The following is a 27,454-nucleotide window of genomic DNA, read 5'->3' as shown; positions in this document are numbered from 1 at the left end:
ATATATCCGAGCGTCATATATCAATAGCAGTTAATCGTGGAAGCTAATGTTTTGTAAAATGAAATATTGAGATACGAAAATTGGACTGTCCGTGAAACTAATGCGGTCGGGGGCCATGAATAAATTACGCTCCCCGTGTTGTGTATGCCCAGATCCGTGCCCCATATATTCTACGTATCTATTACATGTATTATATATTGTGCGTGTATGGCGGGCATGTCAAATATACGGCCCGCGGGACGCATGCGGCCGGACATCTTCTTGAACCGAGCTCCCGATCTCTTGGAACAGATGATTGTGTTTAATGTAATTTTAAATTAATACTGTATGAAAAAAGGCATTGTTTCAATGCTGACTGTTTTGGAACAAGTACAAAATGTATCAGAACACAAACAAATTCTTTTGTTGAATTTGAATGAATACAAGTTGAATTGAATCATTACAGACACTATTCAGCATAGCTTCTGCTGCGTGGACTTTTGGCCGAATGGACACTTGGTTGAGAGACGATAAGCCGACGGCCTCTTGACCGAACGGACATTACTTCGACGGACAATAGGCCGACTGGCGTTTGGTCGAACAGACATTTGACCGACTGTGTATCGAAATTACTAAAACATCATTGAAAACAGATACATTATTCAAAAATAGCCTCGACTTATCATTGAAATTTGATATTTTATTTTTTTTATTTCATAGAACATGAACACTCGCCTTTACAGATCGCTCCAAAGCGTCGATTTTGCACTTATACAGATACAATACAATTAATATAAGCATTTTATAGAAATCGAATTCATACAAACATCCACAGTGACATATATGGAGAAATTTTTGTAGCATTTTATAATCAAATTGGTGAACCTCAAGACGCTGATTAACTTGAGATTAGCAAGATAGATAGGAAGGAGATGCCAATTTTTACATGATCCATTTCAATGAAAATCAGAAAAATTAGCAAATTCTGATAAGAAACTATCGACCTGGAGTCACAAAGCAATGTCTGGCCAGCAGCGGGACTCTAGTGGGACTCGAAACCGTGACCACCTTGCTCGAAAGCATACTATGCCAACCACTAGTCCACGCCGCTGGTTAAAATTAAATTAATACAATTAAAAATTTCATTCAGCCTAGTATCCGTTCGGCCCAGTGTCCGTTCGGCAAAATGTCTTTCAGCCAAGCATCCGTCGGCCTAGTGTCCGTCGATCAAGTTTCCATTCTGCCAATCTGTCAACCGATATTAGACTCGCTTTGCTATTTGAATCCTTCTCCCAATTGATGAGATTTTTTTAACTGATTTATATTTTCCAGTTGTTTACCAGTTGACCCCCAGCGACAACTAAGGTACTAAACTTGAACATATAAAAACTTATATACTATTAATTTGAAATCATATTCAAATAGTGTTGACATACATACATACATAGTTGGTAGGATGGTTTTTCCAATTTGATGAGGAACCGTTTCAACAATGAAATCAGATAAATTGGCAAACTCAGATAGGAAACGATCGACTTGCATTCACAAATACCCAAATCTACAGAAATACTTCCGAATAAATTCTTTCCAAACGAGGTCAGACCAGGGCTTGAAACCGGAATCTCTCAAAGGTTAGCATTAAAGCTATACTGCTGCTTGATATGTAGGTATCATCATTAGTCATCGGCAGTGTAGCATGCTTTTTCCTGGAAATAGGACGTTTTGGGGATATTTTCCAGGAAACAGGGCAAACTAAAAAGCTAGAAAGCAAAAAAAAAAGATTCACCATAAAAATGAACAATGGTGCTCAGGGTCGCGCCAGCCTATGATCATCATCATCATTTACAGCCATTCACCATCCACTGCTGGGTGAATTTTTAAACGGTGCTCACTCCTTGATTAGTGCATGAATGCGTGCAATTGGTTACTGGTGGTCTCCATGAATGTAATTAATATTGCTTAGTGATACATATATCTTCAATGAAAAACTTCATACATTTGGATGGTTAAAAAACTGGTTAGAACCTTTCATATTCATCAAGTCTCAATGAATACATAGAGAATCATCATCGAAAACTAATCAATCACACCTTTAATTAAATTTCACAATTTCATAATTGAATTCCATACATTTGCCAAAATTGCCAACGTGACCCACTTACTATCTGATATGAGTTTGTAATGCCTGGAAATACATACACAGATCGCCCAGCGCTTCTGCAATATTGCTAAATGGAGACCCCCCTTTGACAGAGACGATGATTCGATTGTTTCCAAACGCCGAGAGATCGCTCCCAACTGGGACAGGTGAAACGAACTAGCACGCTCTCTTTCAGTCCGTCGTAAAGGTGTGTGTGTGTGATTTATCTACAAATTCGCATCGGAATTGGATTTAAAGTGCTGGAGAACAATTTCAATAATGGAGATTAGTCGCACGTCGACCGGGCCCCGAACGGGGAATAAGAGTCATAATTAATTTTCGATTCGCAAACAATGCGTCATAAATCCTCGAGTTCGATTCTACGGCACGTGCGAATGAATCTTCCTCGATTCAATTAACGCCCGAGTGCTTATTATCTTTGTTTTTGTCGAAGATGTTCGAGTTTTGGAATTCTTAAGTTATTATTATAATATCGCAGATTATTAATTGATTTCGTGTGAGAAAATTTGGGGTAAAAATTATGTACAATAATAAATTGTATTTAATTGTGAATCGTTAGTATAATTTTTAATTTAATAAATAAGATAATACATTAGACAAAATGTCATATAATAAAAAAAAATAGTAAAATATAGAATAAATAACTATGATACCCGCTATAATAACTAAATTACTATATAAGATGAATAATCTACGTATATACATACACATGTATATCGACCGGCAGCTTGCTTTCGAGCTATACTTTCAAGCAGAGTGGTCACGGTTCGGTTCCCACTAGTAGCTATTGGCCAGACCTTGTTTTTATGACTCCAGGTATATCGTTTTCTGTCAGAGTTTGCCAATTTTTTTTCTGATATTCATTGAAACAGTTCCTGTAAATTGGCATCTCTCTTGCAAATTTCAAGTTTTTCAGCGTCTTGAGGATTGCCATTTATTTTCATAGATGTCACTCTCGATGATGTTTGTATGAATTCACATTGTATAAAATGCTTATATTAATTGTATTGATGATTATGGAATTTATCCAAAATAAAACTTATAATTTTTTATGATATGATTTTAAAAATATTTTTCTAGTTTGAGCTTCTGTCTTAGGATGAACTTTTTTCAAGAATTTCGTCTGCGTTGATATTTATATTGTATTAACTTAAAGTATTATTGTGTGTATTAACTTAAAGTATTATTGTATGTGTTAACTTAAAGATAATTATATTGTATTGTTTAATATTTTGACACATACAAATAAATAACCTTTCAAATGTATTATATATTGAAAGATATTCGGGAAAAAATAAGTTTCTTGTGGCATTTTTTATTATTAATCATATTAAAAAAGAGGAATATATTGTTTTCGATATTCCAATTATAAAAATATGCCTAGTAATATTTTATATAAATTTTTTACCCCCCCCCCCCCTTCTTCCCCAAATAAAATAAGAAAAAATCCCGCTACGCCTCTGCTACTGTTGAATAATTTACACGTATTGTTTTTGCATCAATTTTTTGAAGTTTTCTATGAATGAATAATTGTTTAAATCTATTATAAGCTGACTGTACAGTTTAAATATTGATTGAATCACTTTTTCGAATTATAGCAATATGATTTCGAATTAAAGCAATAACATTTGAAATGGCTATCGTTTGTTTTAATTTAAAAATGTAATCATATTCAGTCGTTATTCAACATGTCAATCGTGCGCATTGTTGATTAGCTCTGTGTATATAATTCTAATACTATATAACAAATTCCGTCGCGAATTAAACAAATTGCTATTCATGCTCATAAATAAATGAAATAATTGCATAGAGTGCATTTCTAGCTGCATTTATGTGTAGTGTCGGCTTAAATTGTAAGCCGCTTTATGTATGTATGTCCAAGTTTCGCATACGATGTGTTTCAAATCGATAAGTTTAATTAGCTCCCAGTGTAGACATGATCGAATTCAATTAAATGTAATTATAATATACGATTAAATGTAATTATATTAATTATCTAACAGTAAATGAATTAAATTTTATAATAATGGCCGTCGTCTCTATGCTTTGTTTACATTTTTCAAGTGAAATTAAAGTGAAATTCGTTTGTTTTAAAATTTAAATTATTAGATATTTCTTATTGAAGTTTAAATAAAAAAATAATAATTCTCTATTAATGCGTGTTAAATAAATGTGAAATTGAAAACGTGGGAAGGCAAAGGCGCTTTTCATTTTGTGATGGAGTCATCTTACAGTTTGTATGTTTTTTTTTATCTTATGTTAAAATTTGAAATAAGTGAAACGTAAAGGAGGTTTGTAAAAAAAAAATGTTCTTTATGTTAAATTATTTTTTTGTTTAATTTTCAGTGTGCTGAAAAGGTAAGAAGTCCGCCCCAAAAAACGAAACGTTCAGTAATTATTTCAATAATCAATAATAACGATATTTTCGACTTTTCCATTAATTTGCATGAATTTTTATTTCATGCTTGTGTTAAGACTTGAAATGTGACTATTAACTTGACGTGTTTATTTTAGTCTATCTAATAATTTATGGATCAATTTAAAGCCAACCTAGAGAAGAGTAGTCTGATTTATATGCATATTTTAATATAAATGTATTTACAAGGCTTTTATTAGTTTTACTTCGTCTTTTGGTCTGACACTATGTACATATTTCCTACAATTTTTAAATTTTAAATTTTGCCATTTGGTCACCGATAGAAATTTAAATCGCTTCCGCCAATTCAATGGTGAAAAATAATCGTAATTAACACGTTTAAGAATTCAAAAATTCTTATTGATTAATTTTAACATTTCAATAAGAAAAACGTTTAAAAAGTTTACTTTTAGACATTTTACATTATTGGTTGTTTCGAATAAATACATAAATCAGCATTATATTTATAATATAATTGATTAAAAAAATATTGGAATATGTATGTATGTATATAGATGCTTACTCGTAGAAGCAACGCAATATCAGTAAGAATTTCAATTTAAATTTTTAATTTTCAACCTATTATATGTATTAAGACCGTCAGAATGTAATTACTAGTTCATTGCTAGTTTAACTAGTTCATTGCTATTGATTTTGAACTTTTTATAATATACATATATAATACATATGAGCCGTTATAAATATTTGAAAGTTTAAATTCGAATATACATATAAGCCGTTATACTTCCAAAAACACTATTCCTATTTGACTTAATTCGCAAATTTGATTATGACTTCTTTTAATTCAATATGTTCAGAATCTCGGGAAAGCAGAATAAACGTATTACAGGCCGCCAGTATTTTTAAATATTGTTAAACGCATAACGTCATATTTAATGTTTTTCAAAATATTTATCAAGAAATCTAGAAAAGTCTAACGGTTCATATTAGTATACATAAAATTAAATTTTACTTTATATATAATTTTAATTGTTATATCAAATTATTTAATTTTTTGCTGTATGAAAATACAATTTTATTCATTGAATACGCTTCAGTTTCATTCAATCAAACTATAGCATATTGAATTTTAGCTCAAAAATATTTACATACAAATTTTAACCCTTTATCACACAAAAATACACACACAGACCTAGTCGTACGAAATAAACACACGAGGGCGGTGGTATAAAAATTCAATTAATTTTTAACCTTTAGTCGACGCGAATGTGAATAGTTTGCAGATGACTTTTTATTTATCGCCGCGACAGAATCGTTCGAACGTGCAGCATCGTTGAATGTGCAATTTATATCTGTGAAAGGACACACACACACACACAGCAAATACAATATAATATAATATAATAACTCCACCTGGGCGTTCAAAAAGGGTTTTATTTATATTTTTTAATAAATGAAGCTCGGCGCGGCTTAGCGAAATCCGCATATTTATATTAGGTTGTGGGAGCAGTTGATTTTTTGATATCGCAACGAAACAGCTCGGCGATAAATCATTCGGGGATAATTCACGCGAGGGGCACACCCAGCCTCTCTCTCACCCACAGATTTGAGCTCTCAGCAAGCTCAGAGTTCGCTCATAATATAATATAAACACCACCCCCCCCCTCCCCCCATTCGCGTCTCTAACCCGCAATTGTGAATAATTATTCTGGCCGCCGCTGTACAAACACACAATGGAGCTGACATTTGTTACAATAAATAATGCAGTTTAGCCGCGCGACAAACACCTTAACTATCACAACAAACCGGAGAGGGGGGGTTTTGGGGGATAGGGGGAGATTTCGGGGGGGTGGTGGTCGACACCCTAATCCACATTATTCTATTTGATTTCCGACTTGACACATATATATGTAGGTATAATATACGAGTTTGATATGTGACAGAGTATGAATGTATGTATGTGGGTTATAATGATGCTATTTAGATACACGCAGATGGTATGAATATGATGTTTTAGAAAATAAATAAAAATGGTTGTAATTTAATTTGAAAGGTTTGTATGGATCTGATGTATTGTGTGTGTGTTTAGTTTCGGAATGGATGTTATGATTGGGGTATTTAGTGTATGGTGGTTTAAACTATTTATTGCTTGGGACTTAATTTTTGCTCAGTAAAAACGAGCAACATATATATAACTAATAATAATAAAATAACAAAATACTAAAACTAATTTCTGGGTCAACACAGCATGTAAATATGCTGGAGAAAATCGAAATTGATCAAAGCGATCAGTAACTGTAGAAACAGATTTGAGATTATGTATGTATTCGCCGATGACTGTCAAACGAAATCGATGACACAATACTAAAACTAATATGTGGGCCTGGTTTGGATAATATTTTTTTGTACACGCCTCGCAAATTTTACCACAAAATGTACGGATGCAGTTTCTATTTTCTATTTTACTAGCTCAACAACGGAGTTTTGACAGCTGTAACCTTCGACTGTGAATCGATGAAAATGGCTTATAAAATCTAGTATGGTAAAAAGTTCGGAAAATATCGTAGTTCGGAAGAGACGTTCTCAGTCCAAAATCAATCCAAAAAGTCAAAATCAGAGAGCTAAAAACAAAGATACATAGATGAGATCGAAAAGAGAGACGTCAAACAAGCGGCGAAAACGCCTTGGCCAAAGAACGAACCTCAGCCATTTAAATTTTATAAAAACATATTTTATCATTCATTTATAACCTATTAGCGAAGTAAAAATATATATGAGAGATAATTCGAGCCTATAATGCAAATTTTATAAGATATAGTGTGAAAAAGATAAAGTTATAGGCGTTTGAACAATTAAAATCTGTCAAAACGAGTGGGGGGGGGGCGGAAAATCAAACATGCATGGGCAATCACCCGAGCGTAGTCGAAAATGTCATTGTCTAAAGATTTTTTGAATTCTTAAACGTATTTATTGGGACTATATTTCACCGTCAACTTTGCGGACCCAATTTAAATATCTATCGCCGGCCAAGCCTCGCAAAATGGCAAACTTTCAAAGTGATTGGAAGAGTTTTAGGAAGGGAACACTTATCGTTGTACAAGTAAATCTAAGAAAAACCTCGTTAAAATCGAAGGGTATGTATATGTATATACATATGTATGACAACTGACAAAGACACATATCCATGCTCAATTGTATTCGAACGGCCAAGCGAGCGTGTGGGGGATGGATTGAGAGAACAGCGCGGGAGTGGTTTGGATACTTTGAATTAATAAATTTGATTTTTTGTAATTCAAACGAAAGCCATGACAGAATACATAGCTCGTGACTAATGCCAGTCATTCCATAACTTTAATAGTAAATATCGATATGTTAAACAGATTTTCATAGATTGAGTCGTGTAAAGCGAATCTTAACGTTCCGAAAAATTACTGTATTGCCTGTATTTTGCCAAGATAAAATTATATTATATCATACATAGGTACGTATTCAATGTAACGGATTAATTTGAAAAGCGACTCGTAACCTTTCAAACGGAAAATCCTATTGAAAAACGCTAAGAAATTAGGTGAAGAAAATCTGATAATGGTCTAATATTGCTCGTCCCCATATTAGGGACGATTGTATTGATTAATATTTTTCCGCCAGCTGAGATTTTCCTCAATTTCCACAGATTTTTCATGCCCATTGAATATAATCCTATATAGCTCCTTTCAAAGAACGACGACTCTCGCAATCACGACGACCGGAGAGTGCCGGGGAAAATCGTGCCGGTCGGAGGGGGGGAGAGGCGGTGGCCGGGGGGGGGGGGTTTTGAAAAACGTGACATCGGAAAATATAATTAAAATCTACATTCTACAATTTCACGCGCGCGAATTTCACCAATACGCGCACTCCGTAGATGGAAATTCCGGTCGATGCAAACTGTGTAGATTAAATTTTCAGACCATTTTTATTTTTTTTTATTTTTGCAGCAATTAGGACATGTGATTTGCGATCTCTCTCTTTTTTTAAAAGTTTTTTTCTCTCGCCATATATTATATTATCGGATAGCGTCATATTCGATTCGCTACGTTGCGTTTCGTTGCAATCGTTTAAATGTTGCCAAATCGTCATTTGCATCCGAATACCGGATTTCCGGTCTCGTTGTCCACGTCGGTGATAAAAACCGGAGCAAACAATGGAGAAATTGTGACAAAATGCACTGTTTATGTGTGTGTGTGTGTGTATTTCACGTGCATGTTTATTATTCGGTACGCTGCGATGAGTTGCACAATTTTTCGCGGAAAAAACTATTGTACTTTTGAAAATTGGATTCAGATCTGCAGCGAATATTCAGGTCGTGTATTTCGAATGATTTATTTTTCATAATTGTGCTTGTAACAAAGATTCATCTGCGATGATGCAATGACTAGTATTTTTTGTCTACCTATCTATTATTATATGTATGCTTGCTATTCATTTGAAATTCAAAGGATAGACAATAATATTTTTAATGCGTACATATTCACAATATCTTCCACTATATACATTTGAATGTTTGCTTTTTCGAGTACGCAAATCTGTTTTCAATTTTGGAACATTACAATTGGTATGGGTTTTTATTTTATGTTATGAATTTTTTCCTTTTATCTCAACTGTCATTCGCCCTAGCGACGCCGAGCAATTCAACCTTACCACATATGTATGTATATGCATATGTAAATTACAAATTATATAAAATCTAAAGTATGTATGTATGTTTATCTATAGTTTTCAATTTTGAACCACCGAATTTTATTCAAAGTACATCTCATGGTACCCTCAATTAGTTAAACGGGTTTTCCCTCCCCCATAGAATATTTTCTTAACTAGTTAGCTTCAGAGGTTACATACATACATATGTAATTGAATAGTTGTAAGTTACTATTTTCACTCATATATAATAAATATTGTTGCTGATTTATACCCCCTCCCCCCCAAAGCAAATCCAGGCGATTAAGCTAGTTATTAATATTTATAAAATGTAGAGAAGTATTATGACGGTTTAAAACTAGCAACATAGCTCAGTGGTTAATGCCAACGACTGAGGGGTCACGGGTTTGAGCCCTTATCCAGTGCTGCTGGCCAGCCTTTGATATATGTATGTATGTGACTTCACGTCGGTTGCAAATTTATTTTATTTAATTGTTGAAATGCTTCCAAATAAATTGATAACCTATCCTCATGTGTCACCATTATTTGAATTTAATTGTAAAAAAATGACTTTATATGACTCTTAATGACTCTAAATATGTAAAAAAAAAATTATCCCATGAAGACATATTTTATAAATTCACTAATATGGAAATTATATGAAAACCATGAAAAAAATATTTTTTTCTTAAATTTATATATTCATATGTAGGTACCTATTTATATTTGAATCGAAAAAAAATTATTTAACGACCGACCAATCACAAAGATCTTTAACCAATCCAACCAATCAGAAACGTCTTTGATGACAGCCAACCACAAACAAATTACAGACACCATTTCAATTTTATATACATACCTACATACATAAGATTAGTATTGAAAATACGTACATTGACATTGTATTAGTGGCCACTGGCCAATAATTGTAAAAATCTCAAATATATCGGGTACACTGTTGGAGACTTTTTACGATAGGAGAAACTGCGACTGTCGAGTTTGAATGTGCGGTTTGTTTAATACATTTTTAATAATATAATATATACAGTACAGATCATTCACCACGGTCGTTACATATAAACGGTTGGCACACCTGTTCAATGGCAGATATCAAAAGCAATAAAAATATGCTAATGCAAAATCACAATGATCAATGATCACGGTGCGCTCGAACGGTTGCGCGTTCGAGTGAACCGCATTACACTGTTACATTACACATTTGATAAATTCATAAATGGACCGATTTGGGGAGGAGGGTTCTGACCGTTTACAAAACGCATCAAAAACGCAGGGGTGCATCGCAAAAAAAAAAAAAAACTTTGACATAACCGTATTACAGCGTGCATTTATATTGTGACGCGCGGCTAAATGGACGCTTTTACCGCCGCCCCTCGTCATCGTCATCGTAATTTGAATACGGATTCAAATGTACGAATCGAATAATATATTAGTGTAATCGAATGACTAGTTTTGCCGTATAAAAAATATAATATAAATTATTCAATGATAAAATGTCGTTCGGTGCCTCTCGCTGTCCGGTCAGCGGGCTCGTTTATATGTAACGATTAATTATTATAGGTAGTGAGTGAGTCGGTCGAAAAAATGAAATGAAAAAAATAAAAATAAAAACACTGTGTACTTGACACTTCTGTGAATATGAATTAATTAAGGCTACGAATTAATCGACGCAGACGGGACGGAAAACACAATAATGAATAATAATAAAAAATAAAAGGAGAACACGAGAAACATGTCTACTCTTCGAACACAATTTAACTGCTGTATCATTGTTCCATTTAAGTGAGTTTATTTAACCCTGGCGTGACTGTCCAAGTGTGTGTGACTTGGACTGTGAGAACGTCAAGTTCTTATTATTATCCCTACCGTTGTGAAAGGTGTGTTTGATTGTGCTTTGTGTGACAGTCTGATTTTTTTTGCACTGGCGAACGTCGTTCATTAGCGGTATAATATTGTTTCGTTTCGAGCCTTTCGCCGTAGAGATGAGTAAGTAGATTAGCGATCGTTTCCGTCTGCGTTTTAAATCTATTAAAAAAAGGTAAAATGAGGCAAAACGCACATTTTATGTTTGATTTTATCTCGATTCTTACTGTACGCTATGTGGGTGGTAGAACTATCTTTATTGCCATCGCACAGCCTTACTTGCGAGTGTGCGATTGAGATAGGGAGAGCTTTTAGTGTTCGCCAGCTATTATTGTTGTGTTTTTTATGTGGTTTGGAGTTTTTTATACTTTACTAGCTGAACCCGGCATGCGTTGCAATGCCACAATAACGCGTGCAATTCCCGTTCCCGTTATCGTTCCCGTGTAGCGACAACTTGAAAAATGCATTTTGAATGAGTGATTATGGTCTGATTAGCCAGCAGCAAAGTTTCGTGGTTGCGTTGATACTAAGCACCGAGAGGTCGCCGGGTTCGTTCCCGTGAACTGATCGCGATTTTATTTTGAGTATAATATTTAATGCTGCTAGTCAGATTTGAAATATTTGTGACTCCAAGTCGATCGTTTCCTATTAGAGTTTGCCAATTTATCTGATTTCATTGTTGAAGTGGTTCCTCCATCAAATTGGCAAACACCATCCTACCCACTATGTCACCACTATTTGAATATGATTTCAAAATTCATTATCTGTAACATAGATGTCTCGCGAATTTTCTTATATATACATATAGTATTCATATTATGCTTATATATCTGGTAACAGTGATGCGTTAGAGTATTCTCTGATGTCACTGTGGGTAATATGTAAATAAATAAAATGTTGAAATGATGATTCGTCGTAATTGGTTATACACGGACTTTTGGCCGAATGGACACTTGGCCGACGGACATTAGGCTGACGGACGCTTGGCCGAACGGACATTAGGCCGATGGAATTTTGGCTGAACGGACAAAAGGCAGATTTAAAATTTTAATTGCTTTAATATATGTCTAATCAACAGTGGATGGCGCATGTGAATACGGATGAAAAAAGACAAATAAAATATTGTTGCAGATTTTTTAATAATGTAATTGCTTAAATAATTAGGTGAAGCCAAGTACCTGTTGACCTAGTGTCCGTTCGGCGAAAGGTCTGTCGACCAGCTGTCCATTCATCCTATATTCCGTCAACCGTAATTAGTATTGTGGAAAGAACATGAGGAAGGGCCAGATATTCTACACACTAGACAGAACGTATTTGGTCTACAAGAAGGGTACTCTCAAATAGGAGAAACTACTGAAAAATATATTGATTTTATGTGTGCCGAATAAATGTAGTTTGAAGTCATACAATTCGAGATACGGATAAATGTATATAAAAAAAATACATATTTAAATTCTGTATTGTATAAAGAGTGTGTTAGTCTTTATATTTTGGTGTTCTTCTATCTTTTTATTCGCATAAGAAAACAAATCTAAACAGATCACAGTAAAAGTTTCAAGTTAAGGATAAACTGACCCAACTCTTAGGTTGAAGTCGTTTCGGTCTTGAACGGGTTGAGAGCTTTTTTTTTTTTGATAGTGGGCGTGTGACAACATTACAGATGCCCAAAGCAAACCGAATTAAGATGACTTGAAAAAATAACACACACACACATTTCGAAATACACTCGCAGCTTAAAAAAAGTACGGGCGACTTTTTCGAAATAAGCACGTAAGTTTGTACAGTGTTTTCTCGACTTTGGGGCTCTTTTTTTATTCGTCGTCATCTTTTTATTTATTTCCGCGGATAACTGGGGGTGGGGCGTATAATGGATCGTGTTCGAAGCCGTATTTTTGCCGGTATAGGAAAATGGGCAGGGTAGGGGGTGTAAAAAGCGCGCAACGGGGCCCAACAATATGGGCCGGTCCGCCGGACAAATAGATCATTTATCACCGCGAAGACACCAGTTCTCAGGGATAAATTTACATAATAGAGTTAAAATGGACGCTTACGATGATTTATGTTAAGGGAGGTTGCCAGGGCCATTGTCGGCTCAACGGCGACACGGCCCAACCGCCAAAAGTAAAACACGGACCAGAATCCGCCCTTATAGACCCCCCCCCCCTCCCTCCCGTTCGGCCGATTTTCCGACCTACAAAACAGACACTCGTCCGCCGGCGCTACAAATAAAATAATATGTTGAAGATGAGTCTAAAAAGAAGTATTATGTATAGTATTAAAAAAAAAATAATAATAACAACGGGTTGACCCGTTGTGTTTGCGCGTCGGAGCGAAAACAAAAACGTTGCTAATGTTGTAGCTATCTATCTATCTGCTGTGTATTTTAGTGCGGAATTGTTTGCAGTTTCGGGTACGTGTTATTTGTATAATTCATAGGGGGAAATAAAGATGAAAAGTTTTATATATACATGGAAAATTGATTTTATTGAGTGATAAAATATAATTTATTAGTGGAAACTTCATACAAAAACCGAGTCAAAGTCGTCTTCAAAATCCGAGATTATCTCTCTGTAATTATTATACTTATATTGTTTAATATATAAAGCAAGAATGGTGTTTTGTTACAGTAATATTTAGTCAGTAGGGAAACTTACAGTCGAAATTATTTTATTTTATTTTACATTGATATATACCAGAAAAGCCTAACACGAACAGAAAGACCCCAATGCGCCTTCCTAGATAATTAATTACAAACATTGCACCATTTTTATTACACAAATCGCTGTATTTCGAGAGGTTGAATGAAATTAATTAATGAATTAATCCATAGAGATATCTATGGATTTAAACTTGTTTTTTTTTATATATTGTAAGTTAAAATAAATAAATTTATAATAAATAAAAAATATAAAAATAATATAAAAAATTTATAATAAATTGTAAATTAAATATAAATCAAATTCAGATATTTGTGACGGCGGGTGGGATGATTTTTGCCAATTTGATGGAGGAACCGTTTCTACAATGAAATCAGATAAATTGGCAAACTCTGATAAGAAACGATCGACTTGAAGTCGCAAATATCCAAGTCTGACCAGCAGTATTAATGATTAGCACGGGATAGAGCCCGGTAATGTCTCGATGCTAAACATAAACGCAACCACCGAGCCATACTGCTGGCTGATGTTTGACATTTTGTATGAAGTCTTTTAAATGGCTGTTACATGTAAATTATATATGTACGTTAATGCTAACCACAGAGAGGTTCCCGGGTTCAAGAATTTATATGTATGTATGTACATACATATACATATCTGCAGTGCTGCTGGTCAGACTTGAATATTTTTGACTCGTCGAAGTCGATCGTTTCCTATTAGAGTTATCCAATTTATCTGATATCATTGTTGAAACTGTTTCTTATAAAATTGGCAAAATCATCCTACCTACTATTTTAACATGATTTCAAATTTATATAATACTAGTGTTTTTACCCGGCTAGGCTCGATATTTATAATATATACTGCTTAAATACGGCCAATCTAATATTAAACATTTTATTCAATTTATTTTAATAGCTTTATTTTAATTAAATTTATTTGAATATTCATTTGTTTTTTATTTAATTGAACGTCATGGATTTAACGAATAAACATACATACATACAAAGTCTCTTTCGAAATTATATATTAGATATGTACAAATTTAATACCAGGTGTCGCTTAGGGGCAACCTGTAATGGTATCATGGGAAAACGTGAATTAAAAAAATGTTACAATATATGTACATATGTATTTTATGTTAATATTAATCCAGAATAAGTCATCATACATACATAAATAGTTATACATAATATGAAAGAAATGAACATGCAAAGCTATGCGGTCTCTGTGAGATTTTTCCGATGTTAAAAAAGTCTCGCCGTCAAAGGCGAAGAGCTGGCTCGAGATTGGAGTAGTCCATCTGTAGACCTTTTCTGGAGTGCCCTGTGAATAGATGAGATGATTAACACGAAGGGAGAAGGCCGGGGGGTAGGGGGGTGGTGAAAAAAAACTTGGCAACTTAGTGAAAAAGACATAAATCCCCGAGAGCACTGCCTATATGTATGTATTATATTATATATGGATGTGGTATGAAGTAAATCGTCGACCATCTACAAATTGGATTTTCTTGTGTGACGTCGCTCGTAAAAGTTTTTCGTCTGACTGGTGGTGGAAAATTCGACGTGTGTGAAACCTCATTTGACGGTTTTTACAACCGAGTGTGGCGTTTTCAAATTAAAAACCTTCAAAGGAGGTGTCTATGGCTGCGGGCGAATGCCAAGTGACTCGATTTATTGATTTTCAGACTCGAAAAATTGGCATTTTTATGTGAAAATGTTACACACGAAGATTGTGTCAGAAATAAAAAAAAAGATATTTCGTGATTGGACGAATTATTCGAAGCTCAAAAAATATTTGAAACATTAATATTGTATTTTTTTTTTTATACATATGTACATATAATATATGTACCTATATACCAGAAGGGTCTAACAGGTAAACCCAAATGCGCCTTTTTGCCCAATTATAAACATCGATAAACAATTTATATAGCAATCTTATAGAGAATCATAGAAATATTCATGGATATATATGAAAAACGTTTTTTGCGTTTTGTAAATCAGTAAATTTTAGATGCTGGAAACTGGATAGTTGGTTCAATAAAAATCAGATAAATCGGAAAAATCTGAGAGGAAACGAACGACCTGGTGTCATATATCCAAGGTCTGGCCAGCAGCACTGGGCAAGTGATTGAACTTTATGACATTAGGATGGAATGCATTTGGGAAAATGAACGCTGTTTTTGAATAAAAATGTCACTTTCCTTGAAGAAAAAGTTCTTCGATCAATGTGTTTTTCCAGCGATGAACTGTGGATGTGAAATTGAACTTGAACACTAAAATGCTACTTAAACTCCAATGTTCTCAAAAAAGTATGGAACGCTGTATGCTCGGAATACCTAAGATATATAGGAAACGGACTACGCTTGTGATAAAATTGATAAGGGTGGTTGATATATTAGAGAAAGTGAAGAGATAGAAATGGCAATGGATGGATGAAAAAAAATCTTGAATGGTTCCCGAGAGAATGTAAAAAGACAAAACAGACGAACGGAAGCGTGTTAGAGTGGCCTTCATCCATAAATGGATGGTGAATGGCTGTAAATGGTGATGATGATGATAATGATATATACATATGTCTAGTCAAAACCGCGACGGCATAAAAGAGCAAGACAAAACTGCGCAAGGAAAAAGAGAGCAGCGACAAAAGCGCAATTTTGGAGTGTGTTTTTACATACCTCTACTTACTTCGCCTTAGGATTATTACTTTATACGTTGACTATTTTAATATAATTTCATTTAAAATTAATTTATTTTACATATGCTTGTTCATATTATATTATACAAACATATGTATGACACGTTGAAAAAGTGTACATATATAGGCGATTTAAAATGAATTATTCTTATTAAATCTTTGTTATATGTATGGAAATGTACGTTGCCCGGGGTTCCTCTGGTGAGTGGAAGTTTGAAAAAAATGAAATCTTTTTAATAAAAAATGTAATCTACGGTCTAAGAAAGAGTACGAGTACCTATAATATATATGTATGTACATACATGTATATACATATACATATACAAAAATTGATGGAATAAAATTGAAAAGTGTTGATTTTTTCACAATAGACAATCGAACAAAACATGATTACAATAAAAAATTCGTCTTTATATAATATAATATAAATTGAAATAATGGTATTAGGTAAATATGAAAATACCATAAAAAATTAAAGGACCTACTTTCTTAGATTTTCATTTGATAAATTTAAGTACGTCTTGATTTCGCCCCTGGTTGTATTTATATACATATCTAAAGGGTTGGGGGAGGGAAAAGTTTCAGCGCAAGCCTTTTTTATTATTATATGTCTCGGGGAAAATTCTTGCGCTTGAAATCGTATACGAGGCCATAAGCGCGGCGCTTTATAGACCGACGGTTAATAAAACAAAAAGACAAATTTTCTTTCATTTTCCTCTCCCCCATGGCACGCGTGGAACCAGAGAGAGAACCAGAAAAAATATATTTCAGCTGAAATGAGAACCGAGAGCCGTCTCGCGTAAAGAAAGCGAATTTCCCCTCAGAGAGGGAAAGAACCGAGGAGACGAGTCGCGCCATGGAGACGAGCTAATGCTCAAAACTTAATTCAGAAACTCATCTCGAAAAACTACTCGCTAAATGATAATATCCGCAGCCTATTTACTCCGCACGACCCTCAAGACGATTGCAAAAAAAAAATGCTCGAGCTTAAAAATAAAATAAACCGACGAAAAATTCAAATACCGACCCATTCGTTCCTTCGAATGCAAACGCTCGAACATTAGTCATCGGTCATCAATAATGATCGCGAGAATGACAGGTTTGGCCGCTGATGAGGATATTCATATATAGCGTGAGTGCTAAATACCCACTAGGAGAGATAATTGCGAATCGAATTATCAACCGCATGTCGGGGGTTGCCCAAGTGGGAGGCGAGAACTGCATGTCCGATTGTCGCGTTTGATCGAATAACAGGCCAATTGAATTAATTACATAGGTATATACAAACGTTTATATGTACATATCATTATAATTGATTGGGTATTATTTCGCCTCCCCTTTATTCATGATTTTGATTAATTTAAAATTAATTTTCTTTGTATATTTTGTATTGAGTCGTGATTATAAGACGAAAATGTCACAAAAAAGACGTTCAGATAAATTTAAATCAATAGACAAAATAAATTCGCTTAGTTAATAAAAAAACGCGTTAAACCATTATTTTAATCCATAACTAGCAGAATAGACTAGTGGTTAGCATATAATGCTCTGAACAAAGTGGTCACGCGTTCAAATCGCACTAGTGGGTTTCTGCTGGCCAGACCTTGGATTTGTGAGTCCAGGTCGATCGTTTTCTATCAAAGTTTGCCAATTTATCTGATTTTCATTGAAACAGTTCCAACAAATTGGCAACCTTTCCGATTTTCTCGTGCAATCTCGAATTTTGAAAATTGTGCAAATTTACAAATTTGACCCCAGATGTCTTTGTGGATGTTAATTGATATATACATACATACATATGTATTTACTTTGTAGAATACTAATAATAGTTTCTGTGCAGGAAGATGCATTAGGATTACTTGTAAAGTATTCCTGGTATAAATTATAAATAAATTTTATTAGATGAAGTTCTATGAAGACTTACACATGTACATACATACATATGTAGCTATTCCTTTAAATTAAAGTAATAACTAGAGGTAGGATAGTCACAGTGCTATCCATTGTTCGGCAAACCTTTAACAATGCATTTACAACCTTTGAACAATACACGGCCCCCTCAGGCTCCGGTGACTAGTAATAACGAAGAAATGCATAAGTGGCTATATGTAAGTGAGTTTCGAAATATAAGTTTTAGAGTAACTGGAGGGTTAATGGGGTAGAGTAGGATCATTACATTTTAGTATAAAAACCATAATGATTTACATTTTATGATGTTAAAATAATATTTAGATTTAATTGAATGTAGTGTGTATACCATGTGTTGTTACTAATATTAAGACCTACAATTTCCAGCATATTTCCTCCAACATGTTCCGTATATGTATGTATGTATGTACATATGTAAGTGCAAACGTTCTGCAAATGAATTTCGATTCCAGAAATTATAATCTAGGTAGCTTAGATCAGGTAGTCTATTATTAATTTGGGTATTACTCTCGTTGCGTTTGTTACCCAACGAGGTTCATCGACACGTCGAAAGTTACGATCCGCGGTGTGCTCGCGCATTACGCTGATCAGTCAATCAGTAATCGTAAACGAATCGCAGACATGCGATATTCGACCGTAATGACCGGTCTTTTAATGCAGCTCTTTAATACCGTATAATATATCGGATTGAAGAAGTCGAGTTCAGATTCGTTGCACGTATATTTTTTTCTTCAATCTTTTGGTTTGTGTATTGTGCTAAATTGTGAAGCTCGTGATCGACGATGTGGCGCGGATATCTTTGGTATTTTTTTTTCACTTATTTGCATTATTTTAATTACGATTTAAAATCCAATTATTTAGAGAATTTCATTGGAATTTTACAGAGCTTCTTCTTATTCTAGTGCCTTATCCATTAACGGACGTCGACAATTATATTTGCGGTGATAATTTTGTTGAACAGTGCAGTGATACTTCTATTGAAACATTGCCTCCGGTTTTTGAGGACACCCTTCTTCTTTCAGGGCTTCTCCTTCTACAATCCCTTGGATGTTAAGATGCAAGAGTTGGTATGTCTCAAAGTATTCAAAATTCCGAAGTCTCTTGATGATCTTATGTTACCGAGCTTAAAACTATTCATATAAATATTCTAGCAAAAGTCGACAATGCTAAAAATTTAAAAAAATATATTAAGAAGAGATAAATTCCCAATATTTCAGTTTTCAATTTATCTACATAGTTTGTGAGTTTGATCATTGAGCAGCTCATAAAGAATAGTTATGCAGAAATTTAAGACTCATAAATGAAATGATTGCGAGGCGATAAATAGATTTGATTAAAAATATAATATTTATCAATTTAAGAATACTTAGGAAAGGTGGCATAGCTGATGGACCCAAGGAGTTTGTTAATACATAAAGCTATAATACAAAAATGCATATATTATTAAGATAATAAAAAACAAACAAAAATATAAGATCTCAAAATAGAGGAGAAAAATAAATGATTAAAAAAATGTGGAGAAAGTACAAAAGATAAACAATAAAACCCCATTTATATTATGGCAATTATCAAGTTTATTTAAAACAAAAAAGGCATAAGTTACTAGAAGTTACTAATATTCATTGGAAAGAATTTTCCACAAGTTTTAACCACTTTGAAAAGACAAATACTGTAATTATAATATTTTGAAGTAAATATATTTGTGGAGTTTGAGAGTATGACCTCTCAGATGTCATCTTCTTTATCCAAAAAAAAAAAACAAATCTCCATACTTTCAATGCTTCTTATTTGTAATATCATTAAAATTTATACATTAATAAAAACGTTATTGACTTTTCAAATCATAATCTAATATTTGGCCCATTCTGTATAAGGTTTGCAGACCACATATTATGGTGTAAATTTTATGCAATTTGTATCTCTGATTTTGCAAATTTTTAGATTTATTTTTAGGTTAAATTCATTACAAAAATCGACCAATAAGATAGACACTAACTATTATTTTGGGTTTATTTTATGTTCTTCATAGTTTACATATGCATATTATGGTATACATAAATTACATTGAAAGGAAAAACCTGAATTATTCCAGCATCTACAAACTTAAAATCCAATACAAATTTAAAAGTGGACATACAATATCTGTGCACCAAGCCATCGATATACACGTATACTATATTATGATATTGGATTTTTTGACATTATAGTAAGATGGGTCAACCAAGTCGGGTATAAAAATAAAATTATCTCCGTTCCGAAGTAAAAATCTATGTAAATTCATTCCGATTTATTCACGTGGGTACATTCATCTAACAATATTGATAGATCGAATAAAAATGGCCCATAGCGTTTGAGACGCGTGCGTGTAATGTAATGTGTTTAAGCAGCAGCAGCATCAGCGTCAAATAAAAAGGTGTAGGATGTCTAAGTGCTTTTTCTTAATAAGGCTAAATTTTCCGTCCATTATTATTATCAGATGGCCGGTCGGTTGCGTGGTAGCCGTTTTTTGTGCCCATTAAGATTATCATTAGCCATCTAGAAAAACTGTGAATAGTTATCATCATTAACGTTATTGACGATTTAACATGTAAAGTATAGAGAGGCGTCGAAAGTGCATATGAATATATTTACCGCGGAATATGGACCCGCTAAATAACAACCGAGCTCTTAATCTCGAGCGTAACACACGCCTAGGGAGCGAACGAGACGACAGTACGTGTCCGAGGGACTTTTTAAACGGATAAAACGTTCGACATTATGGTAATGGGGTTGGGAACGGGTTGTTTTGTATGTATGCATGTATATAAATGTGTATGAGAGAGGCAGGCCTGAATTAGCATAGAGATGATGGTCGACGCTTTAACACACATGCACATGTTGTGTGTGTAAAAATGTATACACATGTGGTTCGCTTGTCAATTGGAGCACACCCTGTAATGATCGACGCCATTGCGGTCAATGTGTGTCAACTCGAGATGTGTTTCCGATTTGAGCGAGCCACATAAATTTCAAGGGGGGTTTGGATATGCGTTGCGGCGCACATATAAAGCGCTGTATGCTCGGTATAATGGGAAGAGAAAGAAAATTAAATAACTGGGTGAAAAGTATAACAATGGTAGTTGATTTAAAGGAGAGAGTAAAAATATGGCTATGGACGGGTTACGCAGCTTTTAGAAAGGACAAAAGAAGTGCCCGAACGGTACGCGAGTACGTGCAAGTAAGGCCACAGGGGAATCGTGTGGATGAAATTAAAATGGTTCCGCGACAACTGGCTCACGGACTTTTCACTCAACGGCGTTACGCGCATAAAATTTCACTCACGCGACAACTGGCTCACAACAGTTTGGAACTACTGGTACTACAAACTAAATAAATGCTTTTGAAAATCCGCAGATTTGTCAAAATAACTGTTGTGAGCCAGTTGTCGCGTGAGTGAAATTTCGTGCACGTAACGCCGTTGAGTGAAAGGTCCGTGAGCCAGCTGTCGTGACACCAATTAAAATAACCTATGAGCGAAGTCAAAATATATAAGAGAGATAAAGAGAGCCTATAATGCAAACTTTATAAAATAAAGATTGAAAAAAGAAAAAGTTATACAGGATAAAGTGGATGAGAGTTGCACAAAACAGAGAAGAGTGGAATTTGTGTTGTAATATACAAAACTGCTAGTAGAATTTAGCGTATTCTATTCTAGAACGGACATGCACCAACATTTACTGGTGTGATAAGTTTATTTATGAAAATAATTTACCTGAAATATTTTGTCAATTATTGAAAGTTATTAAAATTTCGCTTACTATTCCGATGACAGCAGCTGAATCGGAACGGCGCGTTTCTTCATTAAATAGAATAAAACTTTTTTAATATCTACTATGAATGATAATAGACTGACAGCTCTTGCGATGATTTCCACGGAAAATAAAACGATATTCAATATGAATAATTTTTAACGAGGGAATAATTGACTTTTTATGTTAAGTAAAAATAAGAGAATGGAGTTTATATTTAATTAAAAATAGATATATATTGTATATGATATAGATTGGGCTGAATTTTGTTGATTTTATGTATGTACACGTCTTTATTTAATTTTTGATTTGTGGTTTGTTGTGAATAAATAAAAAAAAAAACAGTTATATACTGCAGCACCCCTAAAAACATTTTCTACGAGCCTTTAAATGATGATGTTGATATATAAATATATATAGTTTTGAGATTTTTCAACTCAATTAACTAGTCTAGTGACGTTTTCTCGGAAACCTAACCTTTCCATATAACCTGGTACCAACTTACCGTTGGAGTATATCTTTAGTTGTAATATATTTAGACCAGTTGGAATGTATAATAATTCGCCATATTGGAATACATTCCAACTAGTCAAAAAATATTACAAAATCATTAAATTTCATGACTTTTCATTATATTATATAGAATAAATTCACGAATTAAATTTAAAAGCTACCATTTTGATTTTATTCCATTATGCAATACCACGTCTACATACGAATGTGTGTACATATAATACTAAGATAAATATTTCCACAAACCTCCTATATAGATAGTCCACAAACTCCTGACCCAATTTCGTGAACGTGTCGTATCCCCAATATCAATATCTAACTGCAAGGTGGACAAACTCAATAATTTCCACATTGCACATATGTATATGTAGGTACATACAAACATACATACATACATGTGTATTTAACGGGTCAAAACGAACAATTCGAATCTATGTGTGGGCCACGTTTCGAGTTAACGCACCCATAGGAAAAGGAAGCTAGATCGTTTCGCACGTTGTTCATGTAATTTTTTTAAAGAAATATTGCCACGATCGTATATATGTATGTATATATGTACATATACATATGTAGGTGCAACGTCCGAAGATGCTGTGTGTATTAATGTACATATGTATATATGTATGGTATGGTTATGTGTGCTTGAATATTGGTTTCGGGTAGCGCGTGTTGTACCGGGGCCCCGGCCTGTCACGATTATAACATAAATTACAAGTTGCGTACGCGCTCACCAGATAATGATACTGGCGGTCTCGCATTTTACAACGAAAAAAGTGTTTTAACGAGCGGATCATCTCCCCGTCGCCTCGGACGCCACTGACGTAATATTGCGCATCGCGTTTATTACACGGATAAAATATGAAAAATGTGTATCGAAGTTTTGGTGTAAATTTTGAGATTCCTATGAGGTCGCTTTGTTTTTTTCCTACATACATACATACATGTGTGCCATAGTCCAGGTCATCATTAACCTTTGAAGGAGCGTCGAGATCGAACGAGTGTCCCGAACCGGGGTCGAATAAGACCCCAGTATTTTTTAATCAAAATACAGCTTTCCTCAATACAAATGGGTTCAATATATATCTTATTAATCATTTTATACATCAACATAAAAAAAATTTAGTTCCATAGCTTATTTTCGACTATTTTTGTATTAAAAAATAAGGACAAGCATCAACACGCAAAAGCACATATGTAGGTAAGGCCAACAGGCGACTGCATGACTCAATAGCCACGCGCCAAAAGCGACGAAAAAAATAGCTTAAATAAGAAAAAAATAACGAAAATATAGCTGTCTCTTTCTCTCGCATTGATTCATCGATCAACAAGAATATGCAAGCGAACAGTCAAAACACATGACTTATCGCTACCGCCTTTAAATCATACTTTGGAACGTAGAAATGTATTTGTTTACGATGAACACCTTGAACCGGAACTGAAAGAGGAATCGTTTCAATGAAAATCCGAAAAAGTTGGCAAAATGTGATAAGAAAAGATCGACCCGGAGACAGAAAACAAGGTCTGGCCAGCAGCTAGACTCCAGTGGCACTCGAATCCGTGACCTCTGCGCTTGACAGTATAATATGCTAACCACTATAGATTTTATTTATTTAAATTTCACTAAGTTTTCTTGTAATAATAGGATTTGCCAGAGCCTTATGAGAGAAGTATATGTATATATGTATGTATGTATTTATGTAAGATCAGGCACATCATAGACGTCCGCCGACCGAAATCGGATTTAATAGCGTGAAATTCGGTTAAGTTGTAATTAATTAAAGTCCGCTCCAGTAAAGGGGCGCAAGGGGGCGCATTTGTACACTAATTTGCAGCTCGCATGCTAATCGCGCGCCCTCGTTTGAGAGCCGCGCGTGTGTGTGTGTACAGTGCGGCCAGTTAGTTACCTGCGATTTCGTTCCCTGAATACAGATGAGACCGGGAATGGACCGGCCAGGGGTGGCGCTAGAGAGTAAAAATAAAATACAAAAAAAAATACACACGACTCACAAAATAAAAGACGAAACGTAAACACGTACATACATTCACACATTCCTCGTTCGATATGATTAAGATTGATGGACGAAAAAGATGCTGAATAACTGGACGAAATCCGCCACAATGGGAGCGGACAATGCGCGTATAAATCATTACCCCCTTTGTGCCGAAACGCAAACGTTTTCACCGATCGTTTATACCGAGTTAATTACCTTCCGGTATCCCCGTAGTCGTATAACGAACGATGGGTACGTATTATATGAATATTGTACAAAGCCGCGATTATTCGGATTTGAGATGTTTCCATTGAATTCGGGAGGATTTTGAATGTTCATTATGTGGGGTAGGCCATAAGGAATAATTAATGACACTTTTTGATTTATGTCCGCGTAACTTTTTAGCGATTCGTTTCAAACTGAATGTTCCGGTTTATGTTGTTTCGTTTTATCATTAATAGTGTATGTTTGAAGTTTATATGTATGTATGTACTAGCTGAACCCATTGCATTGCAATGCCAGAATAAGGCATGCAATTCCCGTTTCCGTTCCCGTTTCAAGTGGTGGTTGGAGCTCAACTAACGTCTCTTTAACGCCGTGTCGTCATAAACCAACTGGTAACGTGGTTACCAACTAACACATTACCTTGACTACACAATGGCGCTTCAAACTTTCGTGTCGGTAAAATCGTAATTACGAATATTGTTATTGAGAGGTTTTTTCCCCGTTTTTTTTTCACATTAAGCTTCCCGGACATGCATACAACAAATCCTGACAGTTCCATCGTAATCGGTTGAGTGGTTTAGGAGCCTATACGAGACAGACAGACATTCAATTTTACATATGTAGTCGAACTCGTTGATGGATAGAAATTGAAATTTTCTTTTTTTATTATAAACTAGGGTTGTGCTCTTTGATTTCGGAAAAATAATTGATACATGCATTAAAATAAAATTAGATGTATAATAATAATAACAAACAACAACAATTGTCATCGTAATTGTAATCGTAACTTCAGTAGGAACCGAAACTGCAATCAGAACCGGAATCGGAATAAAAATCGAAATCGTTATAATAACTCTTGATAATTCTTAAATTATTATTTTTTTAAATCTTCATACTTGTTGATGCACTCGCATATACATACATACATACCGTCCGTTTTTATAAACATTATTTATATTTTTATTATGATGCTGCATATTACGGGTTACCCCTGAACGATACCTTTAGTATTAAACTTATTAATTTATAGATTATCTAATATATAATTTCGAAAGAGACTTTGTAAGTTTTGGGTCCTAGCATCCGTGACGTCATCAAACAAATCAAAGTTTATATTACAAACACTGTGTATTATAAATTAAAAACACTAATAGATTATAAATTTGAAATCATATTCAAATAGTGGTGACACATACACATAGGTTGGATGGTTTTAATTTGAATGGTTTATAAAATAAAGAATTTTAAGTTAATGTTGTTTGTACTTCATCTACATAATAACAATAGATGAAGTTTTGTCATCATGATCATAATTTTGACTGATTTGTATCTATCAACTTCTGATCATTTTGTCAATGTTTTAAAAAAAAATTGTGTGGGTCAGAATATTTTTATTGTATTACACTGATATTTATTATCTGTTATTGAAATATTTTTGCTCAAATTTAAGGTAATAATGTAGGCTTCCTCTTTTCTAAAAGCTTTTGGATTTAAATATCGCTCTAATAAGTGTCATTAATTTCATACACCAGTATTTTTAATATATTTTTACATTAATCGAAATTATTGCTTTTACTCTAGAAAATCGAGTTTTTTTATGTTTTTCTCCGAATCCAGTCGGTAAATTGAACTGAAATTCATTCATAACTACATATAACTTCATAATTCTGCAAGTTTCAGATTAACATTAAAGAACATAATAAATATGATGAGGAACCTTAAACTCAAAGTGGCAGTTAATTTCTGATATTTTTAAAATGCTTAGATTTAGTTTGTATTTTTATACATTAAAAAAACTGTATTGTAGTAAGCTTCTACATAGTTGCGTGTTTTTGGTTATGAAAAAATGCATATTTTTAATCCCTAATGTATAATTAATAGCTATAAAAATTTTAATCCAAAAATTTACAATTTAATGAGTCATGTTTTGTTGTATAAATTTGATACACATTTCAATCAAGATCTGGAAGTATAATAATTAGTGCTTACTTATTATTATAAGTTAGTATGTATATATATAAAGTACACTTTAATATACACTTAGTATGTGTATATATAAACAGTTATTATATAGGAAAAAATATCAGAGGAATGCACGTCTAAATAACATGAACATTTCATATCAAATATAATCACTAGCATATTTATGTATAAATGTACATATAATATGTACATGCATGTTTAATTTTGGAAACTTTTCAATTCGAATCTATTATGCATACATATATACACACATGTTTTCATTTAAAAGTTACGAAATTATTAATTAAATATATAAATGTTTCATACAAATCCTACATTTCATATTCGTATGTATGTACTTATTAAATATTCGCGGAATATGTGCTTGTTTTCACCAAAATTAATTATACGGTTGTATACAACGTTGTTTGTATTATCTAAGCTACATATGTATGTGTTCGTATTGAGGTTGAAGTTCATTGCCGAATGTATTATTATATTATGCATATGTATAAATATATGTATGTAAACCGTTAATAGTGAAATATGTAATTTCGGTATCGAGAACATGTGAACCGCGAGGTCATCGCATGCATACAATGCACTCACTCGTAGAT

At 33.9% G+C, this 27,454-nt stretch overlaps 1 protein-coding gene across 1 annotated transcript in view; it reads right to left on the bottom strand.

The window, feature by feature from the left end:
- Toll-6 (Toll-like receptor 6) overlaps positions 1 to 27,454 on the bottom strand; it is a 211,151-nt gene that overhangs the window by 9,945 nt on the left and 173,752 nt on the right. The window lies entirely within an intron of this gene.

This window comes from Arctopsyche grandis, chromosome 7 (assembly GCF_051622035.1).
Source record: "Arctopsyche grandis isolate Sample6627 chromosome 7, ASM5162203v2, whole genome shotgun sequence".
NCBI lineage: Eukaryota > Metazoa > Arthropoda > Insecta > Trichoptera > Hydropsychidae > Arctopsyche > Arctopsyche grandis.
This window is presented reverse-complemented; position numbering and strand designations above follow the sequence as displayed.